Genomic DNA, 9,358 nt, shown 5'->3' with positions numbered 1-9,358 from the left:
GAACCTGCTTCTCCCTCTGCCTGTGTCTCTGCCTCTCTCTCTCTCTCTGTGACTATCATAAATAAATAAAAATTAAAAAAAAACATGTTTAAAAAAAAAAAAGAGAGAGAGAGAGAGGGAGAGAGAGCACGTGCATGCAAGTGGGATGAGGAGGGGTAGAGGGAGACAGAGACAGAAAATCTCAAGCAGATTCTGTGCCGAGTGTGAGCCAGACATGAGGCTGGATCTCACAGCCCTGAGATCATGACCTGAGCCGAAACCAGGAGTCAGATGCTTTGCCGACTGAGCTGCCCAGGTGCCCCAAAACTATACATTCTTTTTTTTTTTTTTTAACTATACATTCTTGATGACAGTGCCTTATATCAAGGGCTTTGACACAGGACCGAGAGGGAAAAAAAAGCCTATGAAAAGGGTTTGTAAGTCCCAGTTTAGAAATCTGTATTATACGCATCATTTGTGATGTGGGAGAAAAAAAGAATAGAAAGTATTTAAAAAAAAACTATTACAGTATCTTCTATTATATGATGAATGGATCATTTTAAATTAAATTATTTCATGTGGTTGGTGCATGTGCGAGGAAGGACAGCTATGGTGGCTGTCGCTGGTTCGTCCACTCGCTGAACCGTGTTTCTGCCACTGGGACAGACGCTGGTTTTCTGGGATGCATCAGTCATGATTCCACTATCTGAGAGCTCAGAGCTGAGAGCAAGAGAGACCCACAACTAAAACCCAGCGTGACACGTGTTACAGAGGTCATAGTGCAATGTGACACGGATGGTAACAGACAAATGCAGAGATGTCCTGGTCCTGGAAGGGGAGAGCACCAGCCTTTGCCTATACCACGGAGAAGATTGTGTAGTGACCTCGGACCCGGAAGAATGCATTAGTGCTTATCAAACACTCTGCCTTCCTCGAGCTGGGGGAGCACAGGCCTGACACCAGAAAACCCCAGAACCCACCTTTCTACGGAGACTCGACAGGTGGCAAATCTTCAGATACCCACACCTCCGAGCATATCAGTGGAGAACGTGCTATTTTCTGATCTTTGTAATTTTAAAACAGATCTTCATTTCAACCATGTTTATTAAGCAGAAGATTCCAGGAATCTTGGGTGGGCCTCGGAGGCGGGTGTCTTTCTTGCTCCTCTTCACTTGGAGGATCCCTGCCAGGGTCGCCACACTCATGGATGTCTACACCTGAAAGCGAAACAAACAGCGGGCTCGCCCACGATTCTCTCTGGTATCTGGTGCACGCGAAATTCTACAGTTTGGGCTAATGATTAAGCAGAGTTACGGGGCCCAAGCAAGGCCTTTTGCTCCCCACTCCTTCCTCCATGAGAGCAGACTCTGTGCACCACCACCTAGGGCACCGCGGCAAGCTGGTGCTGAGAGGACACACTCTGTCTGCTTGGTGTGGGTCTTCTTATCCATCGGTGCCACGCCAGTAGGCCACCTGCTGAAGTGACTGTGCAGGAGAGAGGAAGCAGAGGAATGGCCGACAGTTGTCTGTGTGCTTCTAATAAAGTGCTGCAACCCTGCCCTGTAGCAGACCCAGGCCCCAGCATCTACCCTGTGGGATCAAGTTTCCTCCAACTCTGGCACATGGTAGGGTGGCTTGGAGGGGTGTGTGCGTGTGTATGCGTGTGTGTGCAAGCACGAGTGCCATAGGGAGAGACAGTTTTGAGTTAAGGTTTCATCCTCCTTTGGGCAGACCCAGAGCAAGAGCCCCTGTGTCCAGTCACACTGTGACCAAGGATGGAGGGGATGAAGATAAACACAAGAACCGGATTTCTCTAAACACATTATCTCGCTGTCAGGGAGCCTGTCATCTCAACAGGAGCAATATTTCTCAAACAAAACTGATGGCTGATAATACACATTAGCCTTATAGACGGGATGGAGCAGGCGAGAGCACTGAACTGGTGTCTCTGGGGAAGGTTTGGTTTTGGAGGCCAGATTTTAACTAAAACTTGAACGATGGATTCTGCAATAAACAAAGTGAAAGTGGCACTTCAGATGGCTGAGCCAAAAGCAATGCTAAAAGTTCAATTTCTCAACTAGTTATTCAACAAATCCTTTGAATTTGGCATTATAAAGTTGGGACAATGACCAAGTATCCTAATGATTTCACATAAAACACTTCTTCCTGTCTTACAGGCAAGAATGCAGCTTTTACAGAAGCAAGCAGGGAACAGTGCCACTCCTCTGTGTAGGAGCCCCCTCTGAGGCTCTGCACGTGAGAGGTCATGGCCATCAGATCAGCTGCGGCACGAGTAATGGACACTTTCCTCGTCTTCAATCACTTTACCTCCTGAAGGTAAAGCTAGAATCGGAAAAGTCAAAATGAAAAATGTCCCAAGACCCGGAAGACTCACACTTGCCAGGGGACAGGTGTGCCCTTTGGAGGCCGGTCTCCTTGTCCTACTCCAGACAAGGCGGCTGCCGACGACCCTAGAGCCTGGGCAGATCCAACCCCGTCATACAACCGTGCAGAGCCACCCCGCTGCCGAGGTTCTTGTCCACTGCTAAGATCACAGGCACAGCTCTGGGACTGTCCTGGCCTCGTGGCAGCATGCATGGCGTGAAGGGGACCGGCCTTGCTCACTGCCCATCGCCGTTCCACCGCTGTGGTTACTGCCAGCATTTTCATCTTGGAGACAAGAAGAAACCCTGGGCTTCTTGGAAGTTCCCCTGGCTAGTAGCTGCGGTGCTTACTGAACTTTTTGTCTTGCCACCTCCACGTCCCACCCTGGGGACGAAGGACTGCGATGTGATGCCTGGAAGCAACATTGTCTGTCCCTCCACGCCTTCCAAACCTCTTCTCCCTGACTCAAGCTCCGATATGTCAGGTGGGGGTATTTACATGTTTATGGAGCGATGGAAAAAAAGCTTTCCCAGGATGCGGTTACTTCATTCTTCTCTCCATCTGGACATGTGGGGAATGATCACATTTATCCCGTGTAGCATTTTGAGGACATGCAAGTGGATTGTTTAAACACACATTTTAAGATGCATTTGTTTATGGATCAAACATATTTACATGAGCCTAGTAGGGGCCTGGAATAATGTTAGCCGAGGTGCGAGAGTGAACATGACATAACGGCTTTTCTTTCTCTCCCATGCAGCACAGTTAAGCAGAGGAGGCGCAGGTCGTACATTTGCACAAAGAAACACGCATGTTGTGAATGGGCGAGCGTGGGGGAAGATGAGCACGAGTGTCTCATTTGATTTTCATCATCGGGATACTTGTTTTTGAGAAAGTTATGTTTAAGCTAAGATCCAAAGGGCCGTTGGGATGCATCCAAGCAAAGGGAGGGGGGTGGCACATTCCAGAGAGGTGGGAACCCATGTGGTGGAAGCAGAGCAGGGGAGGACGTGGGTGTGGCATGTGTCCTGCACGGCCACAGAGAGAACGTGGCTTTTATTGTAAAAGCAGAGGGAAGCTGCTGAATGATCCTGTGATGGCATAACTTGTCTCTCCTACTAGACCGTGAACCCCGCAAGGCCAGAAACCCACATGAACATGGTGTTGCCCCTCCCACAGCAGCGGATACTGTGATTTGCTAACTAAATATTTGCTAACTAGAATGTCCTAAGTTAGAGATAGCAAGGGTGCTTTCTGAGGTCTTTCACTCAAGCTTTGCTGCAACTCAGAAGGTCCTCAAGCTGCGAGAAGAATAGAATGTTAACTTTGTTCCATCGAGCCAGGTAGGTTTTTTTTTTTATTATTATTATTTTTTTATTTTTTTTTATGATAGTCACAGAGAGAGAGAGAGAGAGAGGCAGAGACACAGGCAGAGAGAGAAGCAGGCTCCATGCACCGGGAGCCCGACGTGGGACTCGATCCCGGGTCTCCAGGATCACACCCTGGGCCAAAGGCAGGTGCCAAACCGCTGCGCCACCCAGGGATCCCGAGCCAGTAGGTTTTAAAACTAGAGGCAAAAGCTCACCCAATACAGTCTGTGTGTGTATCTGAGGAACGATGAACAACATGTTCTGTTTCCCTCCTTTTGAAGGACTTCCGATTTGTTTCTTCTTGTTCCCTCTGGGGTTTTCAAGATATTACATGGAGCTGGTGAATGTTTCACATCGTGCTTGGTGGTCACTTCACAGAAAGAAATGCATAGAAATACCCCAGGGCACGGGGCCTGATGTTGGGGTCACGGACCAGCAGCCTCGTGGAGCAGGTGCCTATCTCCTCCCATCACGCAGGTGGGAATAGAGGGGAGTCCCCAGAAAGTGGTCCCTAAGCGCTCACTTCTCTCTCCTTTGCATTTGGCATTTTCCACCCGAGAAGGGTCATGTGGTATCTCCCATAGTAGGGTCTTTAAACATGATGAGAAGCTCAAATCTCATCGTGTTTTATATGTGATCCCACAAAATATTTCTTGATGAATACACCCTTTTGTAAATTCTATTATTATTATTATTATTATTATTATTATTATTATTTTAGAGAGGGACTGAGAGAGATGGTGGGAGAGGCAAAGGGAAAGAGAGAATCCCAAGCAGACTCCACACTCCGCGTGGAGCCCCACGCGGGCTCGATCTCATAACCCTGAGGTCACGACTTGACCGGAAATCAAGAGTCGGGGGCTTAACGGACTGAGCCCCCCAGGCACCCCTGTACGCTCGTTATTATAACAATGAGGCATAAAAATGGGTCTGACACAAAATCCTCTCCGAGTAGTCTCTCTGAGTCTGTTCCTCTCTATCTCGAGTAAAAAACGCGAGGGGTTTTTGGTTTGGCTTTTCCTCCATGTGAGAAGGGCCTTATTGTGAGAATATTTTTAGGGTGGTCATTTGGGGAGGAGGGGGTCTGGGGAGTAAGGGGAACAGGAGGGCGATACTGAAGAAGAGCGAACGAGCTTCTTAGGGTGCTAGGAATTCTGTCGGTGCGCGGGGCCTTCTGTGTCGGGGACAGACACGCGGGTGTGGCTCACCCCGGAGGAGCGGACAGGGTGGCGCGGAGGCCACCGCAGGGAGGCGTCCTGATGGAGGGCCCGCCTCTGTGCGTGGACCCTGGGGCCCACGTGGACAATTTTAAGCCACTGTGACTGTTCTCGCTTGTCAGGCTCTGGCAGTGACCGGACTCGGAGGGACCGGGCGGGGGTTCTCTGCCCAGTGACGTTACAGCAGGAATGCAACAGCAGGACGGCACCTCGCTGGCCGACTGTCGACTTTTATCACCAGGAGGGCGTGGAAAGCAGTGCTTCCGCCTTTTCTGCGCATTTATGGGGGCGTCTGGTTTTCTCCAGGGAATCCAGCCGCCGCTCCGTGTGAAGGGAAAAGCACGACAGCATCGGAGGCCGAGACCGCTGGCCTGGCGGACGCCCCCACTCTGCTCCCGGGCTTCCCGAGGAGTCCTGGCAGAGCGTGCTTCCTCACACGTTAGCTGAAAATGAGCCTTTTATCGTGCTTTACAGCCGTATGGGGGAACTTCCCACTAACATGTGGATTGCGGTATATTTGCTGTGAACGTAGTTTTGTCGAAGCCGTGCAGTGCAGTTGCAGGTTTTTCCCCATCGTGTTCACGTGAAGTGATCATCACACCCTCTAACAGGATGTGCCGGTCCAGGCTCGAGCCCATTTTCTTGGGTGGGCTTGTCGTTGGCAGGAGAAGCCTGAGCAGATCTTGCACGCCAACGAACCGTGCTCCCGTGACCACCGTGCTGCTCGAGCTCCCCCCCTCCCAGCCAGGTTGGCAGGGAGGGGGCAGCACTGGAGCTGCTGTGTTTGTGGCCACATGGCTTCAGGGGCTGCCCGTGTGCGTCCTGCCCCGGCTTCCTTGGCTTGTTTTCAGGGGGCCCTGGCTGCCACGTGCCGGGGAGGTGTTTCTCTCGCAGCCTGGCCCCAGTCCCGTGGGGGGGGGTGGTCATGTGTGTGTGTGTGACCCTCTGGTGCAGTGACAGGGTGATTATGGTAAGGGGGACTGGGGCTGCCGTTTTGAGCCACAGGAGAGAAAGCCACAAAGCGTAAGGATTTGCAGGATGCTTCCCTTGTGGACCTTCGCCCCCACAGGCCGCTGGAAAGTCTCCTGCACCTGGGGCACCTGCCCTCCTGGCTGAGACGGCCGCCAGCCACCGCTCCCCTGGAGACCATGGCAAGTCGTCCTCATGAATGATCAGATATAACACATGCCCTGGGAAGGGGTGGGGTCTAGAAAAATAGGACATGATCCCCTGATATTTTGATGATTTGGGTGTGTGACTTTTGAATGGGGGTGCAAGAGGCTCCGAATCCCCTGGATGTTGGGGTTGGCCTCTGCCCGCCTGGTCCCCCTTTCCTACGGCCTCTGTGGTGGCTCCTGCTCCCATCCTTTGGGCCTCTGGTCCATCCTCCCTCTCCTCGGGGACATGTCTCCGGCAGCTCCCCGGTGTCTCCATCACCCACTTCCTCCTCTCCTCTGCATGCATCCCATCACCATGGAAACGCACCGTCTCTGTCTCCGACCCACCTTCTCCTGACTCCATCTCCCCTCCAGCTTTTCTCGGCAGCCAGACTCTTCGGAAAAGCCGCCTCTGCTCAGTCTGAATTTCCTCCTCTTGTCCTCTCCCAAACACACCAGATCATCCTTCCGAGTTGCTTCTGCACAGAGCTGCTCCTACCCAGGCCCCTGGCACCCCCATTCTCGGCAGTCAGCTCACCTGACCCGGCAACGGTGGGTCCCCATAGGTGGTGGTTCCCTCCTCCTCGATGACCCCAGGATGCTGCACCTGCCTCTCCTCCTGTGCCCCTGGTGGTCCCTTCCTGGCTCCCTTGTGGCCGTTTGTCTTCTCCTTGGCCTTCTAGGGTTTGAGGGTCCAAGGACAGGTGTCTCCACTGTCCTCTCTTCCAGGGCATCACGGGTTCTCCTGCTGATTCTCCTCCAGTCTCAAGGCTTTTATTTATTTATTGTATCTATTTATTTACTTAAATACAATTAATTAACACATAGTGTATTACTGGTCTCAGGGGTGGAGGTCAGTGATTTGTCAGTCGCATACAATACCTGGTGCTCATTATGTCCCTTGTCTTCCCTAATGTCCATCCCTCAGTCACCTTGTCCCCCCACCCCTGTCTCCTGTCTCGAGGCTTTTAATACCTACCATCAGGGGGCCTGGGGGCTCCATCAGTGAAGTGTCGCCTTCAGCTCAGGTCATGATCCCGGGGCCCTGGGGTTGAACCCCATGTCGGGCTCCCAGCTCAGCAGGGAGTCTGCTTCTCCCTCTCTGCCTGCTCGTGCTCTATTTCTTTCACTTGCTCACTCTCTTTCTCTAAAATAAATTCTAAAAATTATTTTTAAATAAATATATAATTAAATAAATAAATTCCTACCATCAGCATGCTCGAGGCACACACGTGCGTAACTGGCTCAGACCCCATCCCCAGGCTCCATCCTGGCTCTACCACCTGACTTTCCAGCATCTCCGGTAGCGCCTCGATTCAACGCGTCCAGCACTGCCATCTGATCTGTCCCTACAGCCGGGCCTAGCTTAAGTTGGTGGCAGCCACATGTTTCCTACGGTTCAGGCCACAAAATCATCTGTCAGAAAACGCTTCGGGTTCTGGTCTCCAAGTACTTTCTATCTGGCGGCCAACCACACCTCCCCCTCCACTGCTGTGCCCTGCACTGGACCCTCATAAACTCTTGGCTGGGTTACAGTGGTGGCCGCCTAACTGCTCTTAGTTTCCTCTTATTCTCCTTATTCTCAACCTGATATCTACAATGACCTTTTGAAAATGTCAGGCACGTTAAGCCCTTCCATTGCTCCGACCCTGCAGAGCCTAGCCCTTTCAATCAGAACAAAACCAGAATTCTAATAATGCCTACAAGACCCTACATCTGAACTCATTTTCAATAATATTCTCCTTCCTGCTCACACTGCTCCATCTGCACTGACTTCCTCCCTGTTCTTTAAACATACTCAGAATTACCTGCCCCAGGGCCTTTGCACTGCCTGGCTCTTCCACCCAAATACTCTTCCCCCAGATTTCCTTCAAAACTTTGTCCAAATCTTACCTTCTCAAGGATACCTGTTCAGAAAAGCTGTGTAAAATTATGACTTGCTGTTACTTCTGGTCCCTTTCATCCCGCTCTATACTTTTTTCTACAGTATTTCTTAGTACTTCATAACATGCTCTGTCATTTAATTACCGATTATGTTTGGTCTTTATTGTCTGCCTTTGGATAGAAGGTCAGCTCTATGAGGGCATGGAGTTCAGTAGTATTTACCAAGCACCTAGGATAGTGCCTGGCTCATAGCAGGTAAAAGAAAGCAGTCATCAGCTTAGAATGAGCAGCACAGTAGGGAATACAAGAGGAAATGGTGAATGCTTAGCTGTCAAAACAGGACCTCTACATGCACCAGTGTTAGATGGAGATGGGGATACGGTGATAAACTATTAAAAAAGATGTTCTCCACTTGGAAGGAGATTCTGGGGGCTCCAGGGTATCAGTGAAGTCCAGGCACAAGCAGGGAGTTAGGGATGTGCCATGTAGCCTGGGTCAGGAAGAAGGCCCGTCACTCTCAGAGAGTTAAGTGAGGAACTGAGAGAGAGTTACAGGCACAGGCAGGCTCTCTAAAGACCACAGCCCATTCTGGAAACCTAGAGTTGGAAAGAAGCATAGCTCTATTGTCACTTTCCAGGAGGAGTGACCTGGTCCTTCTTGATCCCATTTTCCCAGTTGGTGAAGTGGGAAGGCTCTCAGTTTCTTACTGCTTCCAGAGGACAGTTAAGTTTGAGTTTGAAAGACAGTGACTGTGAGTGGCCTGCACTCTGTCCCCGGGGAGGAGCCCTGCCCACACCTGCCCACACCTGCCCTCACCTGCCCGCACCTGCCTGTACCTGCCCGCAGGCCTGCTTTCCTTTGGACCCCTCACAAAGCCTGACCATCAGCAAAAGCTTCTCTATTGCCCTGTGTCTGCTGATTTGCATCTATAAAATGCCCTGCCTCTCTTATGTCATACTGCCCAGTGATTTGAAACATTAATATGGAAAAATCCCTAATGTGCCCAAGGCCTGGCTTTAGTTTAGGAAGTTCATGAGGACTTTATCTTCCAGAAGAATCCTGAGTGTAAAACTGAAGAAAGTATTTTTCTTCCTACAAGGAAAAAGAGGGCAGAACTTTTCCCAGCATCCTAGTATTCATGCCTCATGAATTATTTTAAGTTATGTAAAGTGCTACCCTATTAAGAGGATTTGCATATTTGCAAATATTTAAATACCATTCCTTTTCCATTTTTGAACAAGTTTTGTTACCATCCGATTGTCAATAGACATCTGCTGAATTTTTACTCTTTGCCCTCCCATTGGAGATGAAAATGGCAGCAGAAAGTTCTTTTCTGCACCAGGGTTTGCGTCTTACTAGAGAGACA

At 50.4% G+C, this 9,358-nt stretch overlaps 1 long non-coding RNA gene across 1 annotated transcript; it reads left to right on the top strand.

Annotated features, from left to right (window-relative positions):
* The first annotated feature begins 808 nt into the window (after nucleotides 1-808).
* LOC119865157 lies at nucleotides 809-4,675 on the top strand. The gene is made up of 2 exons (XR_005376093.1): nucleotides 809-1,604; nucleotides 2,157-4,675. It is a non-coding gene; the product is annotated as an uncharacterized LOC119865157 (long non-coding RNA).
* The last annotated feature ends 4,683 nt before the right edge of the window (nucleotides 4,676-9,358 follow it).

This window comes from Canis lupus, chromosome 22 (assembly GCF_011100685.1).
Source record: "Canis lupus familiaris isolate Mischka breed German Shepherd chromosome 22, alternate assembly UU_Cfam_GSD_1.0, whole genome shotgun sequence".
Classification (NCBI taxonomy): domain Eukaryota; kingdom Metazoa; phylum Chordata; class Mammalia; order Carnivora; family Canidae; genus Canis; species Canis lupus.
The sequence above is the reverse complement of the archived record's forward strand: the minus strand, read 5'-3'. Positions and strand labels throughout refer to the sequence as shown.